Here is a 16,637-nt window from a genome sequence, read left to right on the forward strand (position 1 = left end):
GTGCCAAAATGTCTTAGGCCAGCCCTGGTGGTATGTCCATATAGCTCAGATCCTCAAACCACTGCACTGGTGTCTGTATGCTACCCAATTCTAGATGCAAATACTAATGTATAACACTCAAAACAGCTTAGGGTCCATGTATTTAAAGTACCAAGTCTCCCTTTTCTTGCCAGCCTATGCTAGGATTGCCATACATCCAGAATTTCCCAGACATATCTGGAACACTGCAGTTGGCAGTGTCTGGGCGGAAATCGGCAAAAATGTCTGGGAACATCCAGAAGTATGGCAACCCATGTCGACAGTGACAACAATTTTGGCCCAAAAAATTCAAGATCATCTGTGGGATACTGTTGCATGCCAGTAGCATCTCTACACGGTTACCCTGCAAGAGAAAAAAACTCAATGGGTAAGCTCAATTATTACCCTCCTTGACTTTTAAGCATCATTATGATGCTGGAGGAGACTCTTGAGAGTCCCATGGACTGCAAGAAGATCAAACCTATCCATTCTTAAGGAAATCAGCCCTGAGTGCTCACTGGAAGGACAGATCCTGAAGCTGAGGCTCCAGTACTTTGGCCACCTCATGAGAAGAGAAGGCTCCCTGGAAAAGACCCTGATGTTGGGAAAGATTGAGGGCACAAGGAGAAGGGGACGACAGAGAATGAGATGGTTGGACAGTGTTCTCAAAGCTACGAACATGAGTTTGACCAAACTGCAGGAGGCAGTGGAAGACAGGAGTGCCTGGTGTGCTCTGGTCCATGGGGTCACAAAGAGTTGGACATGACTAAACAACTAAACATCAACAGGGTTTACATATTTCAAACAGTGAAAATCCAGATAGAAAAGACTTGTCAGTTTAATGGTGGTGCTAATTCAAGACAGCCTATAAACAGACAGGGTGTGTCTTTCACCATATATCATATGTTGGAATGGGGGCTTGTTCTGAAAAGATACTGCTGTATTACTTAAGCAATTTTTAGCATTTTGGATGCACCCCAAGAACTGTAGGTCATGGACCCATCTTTAATGGGTACAAAAAGAGTATGAATTAGTCACCCTTCTAACCTTTGAGATGCCTGCAAGGTTTAATGATGCAGGTGTTACAAGTGTGTATCTGGACTCACATGTGTGCAACCAACAGTCATGTATGTTCATCTACACACTGTTGAGAAGTTAAAATTCATCTTGTTTGTTTTTGCCCAGTTCTCTAATCTGTCAAGGTCGTTTTGAAGTGTGATCCTGTCCTCTGGGGTGTTAGCCACCCCTCCCAGTTTGGTGTCATCTGCAAATTTGATCAGGATGCCCTTGAGTCCATCATCCAAGTCGTTGATAAAGATATTGAATAGGACCGGGCCCAAGACAGAACCCTGTGGCACCCCACTAGTCACTCTTCTCCAGGATGAAGAGGAACCATTGATGAGCACCCTTTGGGTTCGGTCAGTCAGCCAGTTACAAATCCACTGAGTGGTAGCATAGTCAAGACCGCATTTTACCAGCTTCTTTACAAGAATATCATGCTGGCTATTGGCGATCACAGCATTCCTTTCTAGGTGCTCACAGACTGTTTGCTTAATGATCTGCTCCAGAATCTTCCCTGGTATTGATGTCAGACTGACTGGGCGGTAATTATTTGGGTCCTCTCTTTTCCCCTTTTTGAAAATAGGGACAACATTTGCCCTCCTCCAGTCTGCCGGGACTTCGCCTGTTCTCCAGGAATTCTCAAAGATGACTGCCAGTGGTTCTGAGATCACACCTGCCAGTTCTTTTAATACTAAAAGAGTACTTCCTTTTCTCTGTGCTGAGTTTCTCTGGCTTGTACCAGGGTCACCAAAGTTTATCAGGGAGGGTCTCCTGTCATATTAGAGTTATGTCAACCATATTATTAATGCCATGATCTACAGTGTTAAACCATGGAAATAAGTTCAGATTTACACACACATATGACAGTGGGAAGCAGCTCCCCAATATGATCAATGGGTGAATTAGCCCCATGTCTCAGATTTCAGCTGCATTCTATTTCTTAATGGAATGAGAATGATAGAGTTGTTTTAAAAGCACAGTGATAGTCAAACACGATATCTAGAGCTCAACAGTCTCTCAAAGAAGTTTAATTCCAATGCTCTGTCCCTATTTTTAACGGTGTTATTACTGACAATTTTCAAGCTGTCAGTAAAACACTTGCTAAACCAAAATAATTGTTGTGCATAGCTTTTTTATCTTTGAATCAAGTAGTGATGTTCTAATTAACAAATGGAAATATGCAGAACTGACACATGTTAATTATCATCCTGTGCTTGCTATAGATAGTTTAACAGGGCATTTACTATTTCAGTAACAAGCTTGTATTTAGAGAAAGAGATGAGGAAAGTAGAAGGGAACAGAAGATAAACAGCATAGCATACCAAGCAAAACAATTTCAAATTTGTAGTAAGGGTCTTTCTTATGTTGCTAGCCAGCCCTGAAATACAATGATGGATAAGGAAGAGAGAGGACATGACAGACATGCATAAAATTATCTATAGCATGGAGATACTGAGTTTTTAATACTACAATCAGACATTATCTAAGAAAGCTGAACTTTGGAAGGAAAACTCAGCACAGAGAAAAGGAAGTACTCATAGAACACAGAAGGGAGGGGAAAATATATTTCCCTAGTGGGTCAGATCTGTATCTGACCTACCATTCACAGGCCAAATTTGTCTGCCCACCTGTCAGTCACCTGATGTCACAATTACATCATCATGAGCCTCTTGGAAGCTGTGCTCCCTGTGCTCTTGGGTTGGAAAGGGCTTGTTTCAAATGTCCACAAACAGTTATCAGGTATAAGAATGGAAGAATCAATCATCTACTCTTTAATTTCTCTCTAATTTCCAAGCGGGATGCGAAGCTAAACACTCCTGCTGGAGAACCCCCATACAAATTGGAATATATTTTTCATTAAAAAAAACAGCAACAGAAACAAGTTAAACATTTATGCTCTCAACGAGAAGCCAGTTCCCAGCCAGCAATCTCCTTCACTGCCATATTTTTCAATTTTTTTATTCCGTTACTACAATGATATCTATCTTAATATTGTGATTTTTTTTTTAATACAGAAAGAATATTTTTTTCTTGATAACACAGCAGGCTAATGGATTTCGCAAGAAAAATGTGTATAAAATGTCAACAATAGATAAATACTGGAAATATTCAAAGAGACAGTCTCAGCAGAGTCCCTGATATACATCTGTTAATATCTTGCACTGAATATGAAAGGCTGTTACTTTTAGGAAATCAGGTTATATGTGTGCTCAGTTGACAACACCACCCTGGCAGCTGGTTCTCTTTCTTTAAATAGGTTTGTGCCACCTCCACTCCCATTGCAAATACAAAATCTGAATCTCTTATTTTAGCAAATAAGATATTTTTACTTGGCTACAGGATTAATTTCTGTTGAGAGACAACCAGAGTGGCTCGTGCAACCCAGTCAGATGGGCAACATATACATTTGTTGTGTGTTTAGTCGTTTAGTCATGTCCGACTCTTCATGACCCCATGGACCAGAGCATGCCAGACACTCCTGTCTTCCACTGCCTCTCGCAGTTTGGTCAAACTCATGTTGGTAGCTTCGAGAACACTGTCCAACCATTTGGTCCTCTGTCGTCCCCTTCTCCTTGTGCTCTCAATCTTTCCCAACATCAGGGTCTTTTCCAGGGAGTCTTCTCTTCTCATGAGGTGGCCAAAGTACTGGAGCTTCACGATCTGTCCTTCCAGTTACCACTCAGGGATGAATTCCTTAAGAATGGATAGGTTTAATCTTCTTGCAGTCCATGGGACTCTCAAGAGTCTCTTCCAGAACCATAATTCAAAAGCATCAATTCTTCGGCGATCAGCCTTCTTTATGGTCCAGCTTTCACTTCCATACATCACTGCTGGGGAAACCATAGCTTTAACTATACGGACCTTTGTCGGCAAGGTGATGTCTCTGCTTTTTAAGATGCTGTCTAGGTTTGTCATCGCTTTTCTCCAAAGAAGCAGGCATCTTTTATTTTTGTGGCTGCTGTCACCATCTGCAGTGATCATGGAGCCCAAGAAAGTGAAATCTTTCACTGCCTGTATTTCTTCCCCTTCTATTTGCCAGGAGGTGATGGGACCAATGGCCATGATGTTGAGCTTTAGACTGTATTTTGTGCTCTCCCCTTTCACACTCATTAAGAAGTTCTTTAATTCCTCCTCAGTTTCTGCCATCAAAGTTATGTCATCTGCATATCTGAGGTTGTTGATATTTGTTATGGCAATCTTAATTATGTAAATAATAATAATAATAATAATAATAATAATAATAATAAATTATATTAGATTGAACATCACTGCTCTTTCCTGTATCATGTCTGCCTTGGGGGTTAGGGCAGAGGAAGGCACTGACATTGTTAGGACGGATAGTGTATGTACAGACTATAAACAATCCTTGAATAAACAACAACAACAACAACAACAACAACTTATAACCCACCTATCTGACTGGGTTGCCCCAACGACTCTGGGCAGCTTCCAACAGAACATAAAAACACAGTGAAACATCATATATTTAAAACTTCCACTCTTCATTTCTTCTACTCCCCCATTAAAGTCAGTGGAGACAACCAGGGCTTAGCTTTATCATATGAAATGTCAAGTTTTTTTAAAAAAGAAAAAGAAAAAAGTTTTCCTGTAGCCACACTCTGTTCCACACATATTTCACAATGTATTTGAACTTAGAGAGCCTCAGGAACAGGTCAAGTTCTATAACACCACCTAGTACTAACAGAAGTAGGACCCCATTTGTCTGAGTGGCCCCTTGCCTGGATCTCCCCACTTCACCCCAGCCTGCAGGTCAGGGCTCACATACAAACACTATGCCCTGTAGGCTGATCACAAAAAGCACAACAGAGAGCTCAGAACCCTTTACCAGGTGTGCAAGTTTTCTCGCTCCAGGGAGGTTGGCTTCCATTGGTGATCCCCAACCTATACAGAGTAGCTATGACTTATGATTCCCACCCTATCTAGTCTGCAGCTGGCCAGTCTCAATCTAGGAAGGCTTCCCTGGTCTCATTGTGCTCTCTTTGTGGGAGGCTATAGGACTGCATGGAGCAAGCCCTATAAGGCAAAAAGACTTGCACTCAGTGAAATCACCTGCTGCTGGCTGGACTGACCCCACCTGAGTAGAGCACCTTAAGAAGAAAACGCTTGAGAAAATGGAGGACAGGCAGTGCCAGATTTATTTATAAGCTAAACAAGCTATAGTTTAGGGCCCCACTCTCTTGGGGCTCCCCCAAAAAATTAAAGGAAAAAAACCCTGGATGTACATTTACAAATATAATTAAATTAAAAAACAATTGTACAATTAATTTTATTTCAGTTCAACAATTACTTTGATAAAATACATATTTTGTGATGTGCAAATGGCTTTAGATAACGGTCCATAAATTACCATATAGCATATATTCAACACAAAAACCAGTGACAATTTGTTGTTGACAAAGGACAGTTGCACATATAAAGGGTCCCATGTAGCTTAGGGCCTCATCAAACTTAAACCCTGTCCCTGAGGACAGGTGTCAGCACAGCATTACTAGTCAAATTTTCCTTCCTCCGTTGTTGTAATACAGGGGTCAGCAACCTTTTTCAGCTGTGGGCCGGTCCACCATCCCTCAGACCATGTGGTGAGCCGAACTATATATTTTTTTTGGCGGGGGGAATGAACAAATTCCTGTGCCCCACAAATAACCCAGAGGTGCATTTTAAATAAAAGGTCAAATTCTACTCCTGTAAAAACATGCTGATTTGCAGACCATCCATGGGCCGGATTAAGAAGGCGATTGTGCTGCATCCAGCCCCCAGGCCTTAGGTTGCCTACCCCTGTTGTCATAGATAGGCTGCTAAGCAAGATCCAGAAGGCTGAATGAATTTCAGCATCGAATACTTGTCTCCTTTTCTTTGACAGATATATGACTATTACCCAAGGCAGTTAGCTCATATTAAAAAAAGTAAAAAAATAAAAGAAACACCCGAACGTTTCAAATATCATTTTTAATACCATTACTCCTGTTGTCTTGGTTAACAAATTGTGTGGGCATTTTAGATGCCAGAGGAGATATGTCTACTTTCACTTTTCTGATTACTCAAGCCAAAGATTACAATTGAGTTGAGGGCTAAGGTTAATGAAGGCAACCATTAGTAGAGTACTAAGGTTAAGAGTTGAGTATGAAGGCAGTACTAAGGTTAATGCGGGCAGTATACAGACATTAAAATATGTGGGGGATTTGCTATTCAGTGGGATATGTATTGCTCCCTAAAACAGCTTGGTTCCACTTTAACTTATCAAAACTCCCGCCTACTCCCTGCCCAGTATCAACAATATTTTTTTATTTTAAAAAATCTGTAAAAATATTGGGTCTTATTGATTTAGATGAGAATTTCCACCCCTTCCATGCACATCTCTGAAAGTGGCTTACAACAATTAAAACCAATACCATCATAAAACCACAATATTAAGCAAAATAAAATAGGCAATATCCAACTATTTCCTACTGACAATAGACCCATTAAAACAATTAGTTTAAGTTGCTTAACCCATTGATTTCAATGTATCTACCTGTTTGAGCTTTAATAAAGAGCAAACATAAGCATCATTGATATACATTTTCAAAGCTCAGCAACTGTTTGCAATAATATGAGTTCATTATGGGCTCTGGTTATAAATTCAAGATAGACATGAAGCACAAGCTACTGATGCTGTTTGGATGTTATTATAGATAATGAAGTCACCCACAAATTTAAATCCCAGGTATTTATTCTTTAAATATCTTATGGGGATGCCTTCACCAAGAACCATTTCCCATACTAAAATCCTGAGTCACCTGAGTTGAAACTCCTACATTTAAAATTTTATTGCCAGAAAAATTAATATAAAAGCCCATTTTATATGTGGAGTTGACAGTGGTGTGCAGAACTATCATTAGATTCTTGGATGTTTGTGCCCAGCATAGAAATGGATATATCTATAGACCATTCTTATGTTATACTGTGAAAGTACAAATACTGTGATATGAACCAATCAGGTATTTGGAAAAAGGGGAGTATCTTCTGTCCATGAATGGTTTAGGGAGATATGTAATACTGAGATACAGTGGACTCTCCGTGATCCGTGCGGGATGCACGTTTGCAACCTGCGGCGTTCGCAACCCACATATGCGCACGTGCAGGTTGTGATTTGGCACTTCTGCGCATGCGCAAAGCACGATTTAGCGCTTCTGCGCATGCGCAACCACCAAAACCTGGAAGTAACCCTTTCCAGTACTTCCGGGTTTTGGCATTCCGCAACCCAAAAAGACGCAACCTGAAGCGGCTGTAACCCGAAGTATGACTGTACATGTATATGCTTACAACCCAATCTGGAGGGAATTGCCTGAAAATGTTATGCACTTCTGTGAAAAAGGGAAGGAGTTATAGCCATTTTTAGATTCCTCATTAAAGTGAATGGAGGAAGGACTGAATGTTGTTTTTAACACATCAGATTTGATTCCCAGATAACATGCTGAACAGAAAAAACCAGAACAGCTGCAAAACAAATCAAGCTGCTCCCAAAAGCTGCAGATAGGTTAGCAACAAAAATAAATAAATCTTATTCTTTTTTATTCAAGGAAACAAACCACAGCTCATGCCTGGTGATCTCAGCAAATCTTCTTAGGAGGTCTTGCCCCGAAGACACAGTTGCAAGGACTGAAGGTCTCTGTCTTCCCACCCCTTTCTAAAGCTTCTACCCTCCCAGGTTTTTCTCAAAGTGTGTCTGCACACAACTAATTTCTTTTCTGCTCTTTTCATTTCTCTGTGCATTTTTGGAGACTGGGGGGGGGGAGTTAGTTGCAGCAGGAGGGGAAGACTCCCTGGATTCTTCAGCAGCCTCTTGACCCCCACTCTGCTTCAGCTGCAGAGTCTGAGCTGCACTCTGCCACAGACTCTTCCTGCTCACTAAACCCTGTCGCCCCTCCAGATTCCAACACCGCCTCCCCTCAGTCTTCTCCCTCTGGCCACTCGTTGTCATCCCACCATCAATCCCCTGGCTCTGAGCTTTCTTTTCCTGGGGGTTCTCTAGGGTCCCCTGGCTGTTGTCTCCCACCACTCCTCTTCACCTAGCCACTTCATGACAGATACAAATAGAAGTCAAATCTTGTGTGCAGTCTTTCCCACCACCACCACCAAATGGTGGCCCCAATGGTAGAAGTGTTGACAGCAGCCTTGACAATTTGAATTCTCCCTCCACCAAATTCAAATTCACCTTCACTGTTGCTGTTGGAAAAGTTATGACCCGAAGCAGTTGCGGTTTGGAAGAGGGAGTCAGGGAAGACGTTCAAGAGGTGCACAAGGCAGAGACAGCAAAAGTGAGAAGTCCTCTTCTCAGTCTCAGGCTCAATCCCTACCCTGACAAGATGCAATAGCAGCTCAGGCCAGCAAATATGGAGGATTTGGGGTGGGGAAAAGTAAGGGTCCACAAGGTGGAAGTTCCCAGAGCTCAAGCCTACTCAGTCCTCAAACCAAACCACTTAACTTGCTGCTCTGCATCCGATCCCACTAGGACCATGCCATTGAATTGATATCCACAACAAAAGGCATGCAGATAAAAGCTGAATCCTTTAAATTGAATCAGACAGTCTATAAGGCACCTTGGACCAAGAAAGGTTGTTTTTCAAAGCACTGAACTAGGGCCCAAATCTTGCAGTCAATGCACACCCCTAGTAGAATCATAGAATTGTAGAGCTGGATGGTACCCAGACAGTTATCTAGACCAACCCAGTGTAATGCACAAATCACAGCTAAATGCAGAAATCACAAGTACAAACCTCTTAGTAAGTGAATGTGTAATTGTAGCCTCAGTGATGAAAAGAAATACATGTGTGTGAAAGAAAGAGACCTGTATGCATATTTAAGAGTGAACAGATGCAACAGAAGAAAGGATTCCTGCATCTTTAATTATTGGATAAAAATAATTTTTTATATCAGGCTACACTACAAACTTACAGTTAGGTGAATCATTTTATGCATTACTAATATTGATTTAACTTTTAAAAGATCAGAGTACTTATTCCAAGCTTTGTTTGTTGCTCTCTTTTATTTCATATATAAATATGCTGCTTGTAAACTAGATAAACCAAGAGAGAAAGGCAGCAATGCTCATTCTAATTTTCCTCAGTTTGGATCAGCTGGACAAAGTGAAGAGTCAGCCTTGAGCAGAATTTGGTACTCAGAGGTGCAAGGTTAACTGCAACAAACAGAGGCCAGTGCTAAAGGATACTTTATAAATGGAGTGAATTTCATTTTGACACAAAATATTTCTGACACAGGCTGTCATAAAAGGGGTTTATGGGAGGGCATGTGTGGGGAAAGTAAAGTTGTCAAACGGAGTTTGCCTGATATAAACACTGAGTCCAGAGGACAATCTATAAAGAATATGGAGTACTTGTGTTTCAGGACAGCTAAAAATTTAGTGAATTTTGGAAGGTCACTTTTGCAGGCAAATATGGAACAACATCAGTTTCTAATGCCAGTCAGGGATTTCCCCTGAATATTAGAATGTTTAATTTAGATTCTGTTCCAGAAATCTATTTGACTTCCAAAACATTTGGAAACCAAGACACAGCTTGTGATTGGCTGCAGGAAGCTCCTGTGGCCAATCGGAAGCTGCAGTGGACGTTTGGGTTCCAAAGAAGGTTCGCAAACCGGCACACTCAATTCTGGGTTTGCGTCATTTGGGAGCCAAAACGTTTGACTGCTAAGGAGTTCGGGATCTGTATATCTTAATTTCAAAAGGTGGTGGCTTAACCTGTATGATCTGAATGAGCATTTGAGAAAAAGTGTTCACTCTTTCACACAAACACTTAGGCATCTGTAGAAACAGCTTGCACCTCTGTTTGGTGTAAATGTGCAAACAACCCTAAAATTGCGCTTTCACTAGCACAAATGTACATGCACATAGCAGCAGCATAGCTAGCTGCTCGGGTGCCCGGTGCGGCATGTGCGTCCTCCAGCCAGGGGAGGGGTGAGCTGCCCATGGGGGCGTGGCAAGCTGGCCATGGGGGCGGGGTGCACTGCCGTTTCAGGCAGCGTGGAGCCTGCAGGTGCCCTAGCCACCACATCACTCCCAGGAGAGATGCATGGCTTGAGCACGCTGCAAGACCCACGGTAAGTGCCGGCCCCTGCAGTGTGGCGCCCAGTGCCAGCCACGCTCCGTTACGTTTGTTGACTGAACTAAAAAGTTTCGTGAGCCCATTTTTTAAACAAAAACCCCTCATATTTTTGTCATTTTGTCACACACATCCCTCAGTGATGACAGCTGGGGCAGCCCGCACCCCCCTTTCTCCACTACTGGCACAGACACAGATCCCAACCTTGTTTATTCTTCTTTTTCTTCTCCACTGCAGAGAGCTAAGCACATCTCTCACACATCCATATATTTGCTGGGTGATTTGTGCAATCAAAAGCATTTAAACGGAATGTAAGATTATTTGCCTTGTTAGATTAGACCGAGCTCCATCTTGAAGGCATGGCATAAAAGTGCAGAAATTGAGTCATCTCATTGCTGTGCCAGTTCAAGCTATTTTGCTGTCTTCCTTGCTAAAGTGCCCTGCCATTATTCCGGCAGAGGTGAGTGTATGCGGAGTTGGGAGGAGGGCTATATATTGCAGAGGTAGCTGGGGAGTCAGAAGGATTTTCTGCACAGTAACAGGGCAGTAGATAATCCTTGTCCCACCAGCATTCATTTTATGTGTAAATTTTTAATCTCACATTAAGGGGTATAATGGTTACCAGATTTTTTTCAATGAATCCGAGGACACTTTTCTTTTCTTTTCTTTTGAAGCTGAGTAGCAACAGGGAGTCAGTAGTGGGGATGGTGAGGCAAAAGACCCTGAGCCCAAGCACACATGCATATTGTATAAAGGTGCAAAACCCTTCTTTTGCTCCCTGTGCAGAGTTTTTGAAAAGCTGGGCAACAGCGCGCCGCCCGCCCGCAACTCCCAAGCCTCCCCTGATCTGTCAAAACAGGGGGAAGGGGGCAGGAGATTGGGGAAGGCTCAGAAGTCATGGGTGGGTGGTGTGCCATTGCCCAGGAGGGGCGCAAGTTGCACAGTTTCTCTGCCGCGTATGCTGCAAAGCCCTTCTTTCGCACCCTGTGAAACATAAATGCGTAGACTTTTTGAAAAACTGGGCAACTGCATGCCGCCCACCCGTGACTCCCAAGCCTCCACTGATCTCCTGCCTGCTTCCCCCTTTGTTTTGACTGAAGGGCTTTGCACCTTGCCTGACAGAGAAACCTCTCACCTTGCGCCCCTCCTAGGCAACGGCCACCCACATGCAACTCCTGAGCCTCCACCGATCTGTCAAAACAAAGGGGGCAGGGGGCAGGAGATCTGTACCGCTGGACATCCCCAGTTCCCCTTCGGCAGTGGCATCGGCAGCAAGCAGCTCTTGAAGCCAGTCAGAGCCAACTGCGCTACCAGGCTGGCTCCGGGCTGTGAGGCTGCTGCTGCCATGTTTCCCGGGGACAGATGTGCAAATCCGGGGATGTCTGGTAACCCTAGGGTAGGAGGAGCTCTCATTTTCTGTTTCTTTCCGTTTCTCATTTTTTCCAGTCTTAAGGCTCCAAGTACCCTAACCAAGGTTTGATTTATTGATTTACTTGCAATGAGAAAAAAAAAACAGTGTGCCTAAAACAGATGTTAAACATAATGAACCATACTTGGGTAGCAGAGCTAAAGAAAATATATTGTGCGGATTTAATGCTTTTTTTTTAAAGGTGTCAAGGTATTAAAAATTGGGTATTTTATTAACGAACCCTGCAGCACATGAAGGTAACAAACCAACTCTTTTCCCCTAAGAGCTGCCTTCTCTTTGGGGCAGGAAATGCAATAGGTCTCTCCCCCCCCACACACGCTTATGTAGAAATCTAAGGGAAAGACCCTTTCAAGGCTTCAAAGGAAGGCAGGTAAGTCTTCTGAGATAATATACAGCAGAGGGTGGTGGAAAATGGACTGGAGCTGGATGAACCCTATTGAATATTTTCTATCTGCAAACTTTCATTCTGCAAATGAAGCCAGTGATGCTCGGGAGCATGGGAAATGGATTTCTTCAGTAGTTAAAGTGGCCTATTTTGAACCATTAGGATAAAATGTGTGACTTTCTGGCAGGCATCACATCTGCGAGACATAAGACTCTCCTCCACTCTAGAGGGTGATACTTTCTCTTCCTCTGCAGGGCCAAACTAGATGTGACATTAAATGGACAATTGCATTTAACAAGTCTAGTTTTCTTCTTCTAAATAACAGATATGAAGGGGTAGGGTTATTTTAAACTCAAGTTGAGGGGATGTGGGGAGGGAAGGTTACACACCCAGAAGCTGTTATTCGCCTTAGAAGTGAACTTTCACTTGGTAGCCTATACAGTCGTATCTTGGAAGCAGAATGGAAGCTGTTCTGGAAGTCTGTTCGACTTCCAAAATGTTCAGAAACCAAAGCGAGGCTTCCAATTGGCTGCAGGAAGCTCCTGCAGCCAATCGGAAGCTGCAGAAGCCGCGCCAGCTTTTCGGCTTCTGAAAATCATTCAAAATCAGAACACTCACTTCCAGGTTTTGTTCGGGAGCCGATTTGTTCAGGAGTCAAGGTGTTTGAGATCCAAGGTACTGTAGAAGCTTCTCTCCAAAAAATAGGAGAAGAGGACAGAACTCAGTGGTAGAGCATCTGCTTTGCATACAGAAGCTCCCACCTCAAAAAACAAAAAAACCTGGAAGAAAACTCTGCCTGAAATCCTGGGGAGGTGTTGCCAGTCTCTGGAAATTGTGGTTCTGTGATGAGGACAAGGGTTTCCTGTCAACTCTCAACATTCTCAACAAACTATAGCTCTCTGAATTCTTTGGGGAGTCTGTGATTGTTTAAAATGGTATAATAATATTTTAAACTTATGGTGTGAATGTACTGCATTGCTCTTTTTCCATTGTGTGGGCGGGCGGGCGGGCATCCTTTACCTTTTAACTAGTAAAACTGATCTTCTAAACAAAATCAATCCAGACCCATCTTTGTATCTGCAGGGTATAGAATAATATCACATAATATACATGCAATCATCAAGATCCTTCACCAACTGTTCATGAAAGTTATTAATTATGTACTTGTGTAAGAAAGCCAAATGAATCAGACTTTAAGATGCCACAGGATTCTGTTTCTTCCATTCCACTTCAGTATTTCTTTTCAAGTTGCTGCTACATCAGCAATGTGCAAAAAAAAAGTAAATGAATCAAAATGTGCATAAAATCCCAATATAATTCTCAAGAGGAGAGCAGAATTTCCAAGCGAAGTAAATAAATTACCAAAATGGTAAATATTTCAGTATTCATGCTGCAAGTATCTTTCTTTTTCAAATCAATTACTGAATTCATTTTGAATTCCCAACCCTAAAGAAATAAAAAATAAGAATGGATAGTAAGGCTTCAAAAGGCAAAGCCTTACTTTGTGTAATTGAATTCAAGGCTACTTATCATAGAAATTAATACAATGTAGTTCATACTCTCACAAGATTCAGGTTTCCACATCTGAGATTTTAGTTTCAGATCAATTGCTGAATTCATTAGACATAATATTAGACATACAAGAGTTCTCAAAGATGATGTCCTATGGTGGGTCTGAACTCACAGTTGACTGCATATCTGGGAATGTATTATTGTTGATGTACACCCACAACGATCGGAATCACAAAGAGTGGGATTCAACTATCCAGTCCCATTAGAAGAAGTCAACACAGGAACATTCACTTGCACAATACTCCTCTTGCTTCTCCTCTGGATTTTTGATCTTCTACTGATAAATGTGTCTTTTTAACTTTTTAATGCAATCTTCCTATATGTCTGTAGCACGTTATTTAGCTTTCTTAAGAAGAACAATGCCTGAGCTCTTAAAAGCCAATGAATCTCTGTGTAATTATAGATTTATCTCAGTGAAGTGTCCATCTATCATCTTCTGAAGCAGCTTCCGGTATGTATTTAGAATACGAGATTGGATTATATACAAATTTACCACTTGATCCAATTTGGTGATGTAACTTTTTTTCTTATGTTATTATGTCTACTGAGGCAAAATGGATTTGGAAAGTTTTGGGCATCCTGCAATTATGTGATTTAGCCTGAAACTTGATTGCGTCTTCAACATTTGTCATTGCTGTGCATTTTCGTTTGTTCATTTGTTTCAGTTGAAGGTCACTTTATAAGAGCCATTTAAGTAATATTACTGCATTGTTCATATTATTATTAGTAGCACATTACTTACTTTTCCATTATTATTAATAATAGTAATAATAATAAATTTATCCCATGGCTGTGCAAGCAAAAGACATCTTGTACAATCAATCTGACACAAGAACTCTCTGCCCAATTTCAAGTGATTCCTTTGCTGTGCAGGTGCCCTGCTCTCTCTGAAGTGGCTTTTCAGAGGTACAGAGAACTGCCGAGTGAAAGGCAAATATTAGCTGCACAAAAGGTCTCCTGCTTGAGCAACAGTGGCATATTAACCTGTTATTACAATTTTGCTATTCTGTTCATAAATAAGGACAGGTAATGTAAGGGCTGCAATACATCACGTATTTAAGAATGCTTGTTCTCCAGCAATTTCAATGGAAATTAATCATAATTAATAGTGAATTGAATTCAGCTAGAATGTCTTTTCCTTTTTATTTCTTTAGATTTTATTCTACATTGCCCAACCTCAGAGGCTTTGGCTAGGCTACAAAGCATTTAATACACTTAAAATAGCCAAATTCAAATTGATAACAGCAGGTAAGAATACTAATGTTGCTCTCCTCCCTCCTATCAACATGTGCTATTGCAATCAAATGCCTGTCATGGTATTCATGTGCAGTTTCCATTCACTTTAATGAGGCTTCTGCAGAAGAAATTATACAGATTATGCTTTAGGCTCACCAGGCACCCCCAGTTCCTAGATCCACCATCATGCACGCTGGAGGACAATCCCTTTTTAGGATTGCTCCACACCACACACAAGAAAGGGAAAGCTTCAGCAAATTGTGATTCTCATTTTTCAAAGTGATCAGATCATTTCCCTTTCTGGGCACTAACACCGGTAAGTGAAAATCATTCCCAAATCCAGGATTCACTTTGGTACCCCTGAGTTTGTTCCATGCTCTGTCTACTGGGTCAGTGAAGGCCTGGCCAGCAGTGGTGGGTGGGCAGCCAGGTACACTTGCCCCATGTCTCAGAGGGCTAAGCCAGCTGCTGAACTTATGCTCTCATGCCAAGGCAAGGCTCCCACCTCTGGCCTCATACAAGCTCTGCACACGCCTGGGTCAGTGACTTTAGTGGAGAAATCTTCCCTTACTGTTCTGCTGTTTGATTTGCAAATCAATCAAAATATAGTCTGTTAAATGATTTTATTTTCCTCTCCACACACCCCAAGCAGCTCGGCAAATAGCTTGTCTATGCAACAGTCAATCCAGACAATGGCAGCAAAGAAAATTTCCCAGTTCAGGTCAAATTTCTGCTAGGCAATGTTGCCAAAATGACAAAACAACAGCAACCCCAGCTCCAGCATCCCAATAACATGAGATTTAGAACCCACTAAACAATGTGAACAATCCCTGTTTGCATTATGCAGTGGTAATGCCCCCCCCGACATGAATTAATTTATTTAAACACAACTTAGAAACACAACCAGAAGATAATGACTATACATCACCAATTAAATGGAATTAGCTAGAGCTATATTATCACAATAGAAACAGTCATTGGTTCACTCTCTTCTTTCTCTGCCTTTGCAGCAATAATTCAGGTGGGCAGGCCAGAGAGTCTTATCATTACACAATCAACTTGGGTATCAATTACTTCTGGCAGATTTGGTTCATAAAAGCTGCCTCCACTTGTGGGTCCAAAATTAGTTCAATATTATTGCAACAGCTTCCAAACCTATTAAGAAATCTCCCCGCTACTCAGTGTCAGAAATATGATTTCATTTTCAATATACAACTTGACAGGCATTTCTTGCACTGAATGTCCACAAAACCATAAATTTTAGTGGGGAAACCACAGAGTTTTCAAAAACAATGTTGAGATGGGAATATATGATCCCCGTGTTCAGAGTCAGGGAGGAAGGTCGACTGTTCAAATCTGCATGAAGGAGTGAGCACCCATTACTCTGTCCCAGCTTCTGCCAACCTAGCACTTTGAAAGCATGCCAGTGCAAGTAGATAAATAGGTACCGCTGCGGAGGGAAGGTAATGGCATTTCTGTGTGCTGTGGCACTCGTCACGGTGTTCTGTTGCACCAGAAGCAGATTAGTCATGCTGGCCACATGATGTGGAAAGCTGTTTGTGGACAAACACCGGCTCCCTTGGCCTGAAAGCGAGATGAGCACCGCACCCCATGGTCAACTTTGACTGGACTTAACCATCTAGGGGTCCTTTACTTTTTACCTTTACCTTATACAGACAAATTGTTCTATCTTTAGGTTTTCGCCTACCTCATAGCAATCATCACAACTTTTGGCAGATTAGGCATTGGGTTGGATCTGTAGTCCATTGGGGACCCCGCTAAAAGCGTCTAAAAGAGGTGCCTGTCTAGGGGCCCA

The sequence above is a fragment of the Podarcis pityusensis genome (assembly GCF_964106645.2).
Source record: "Podarcis pityusensis genome assembly, chromosome: 1".
Classification (NCBI taxonomy): Eukaryota; Metazoa; Chordata; class Lepidosauria; order Squamata; family Lacertidae; genus Podarcis; species Podarcis pityusensis.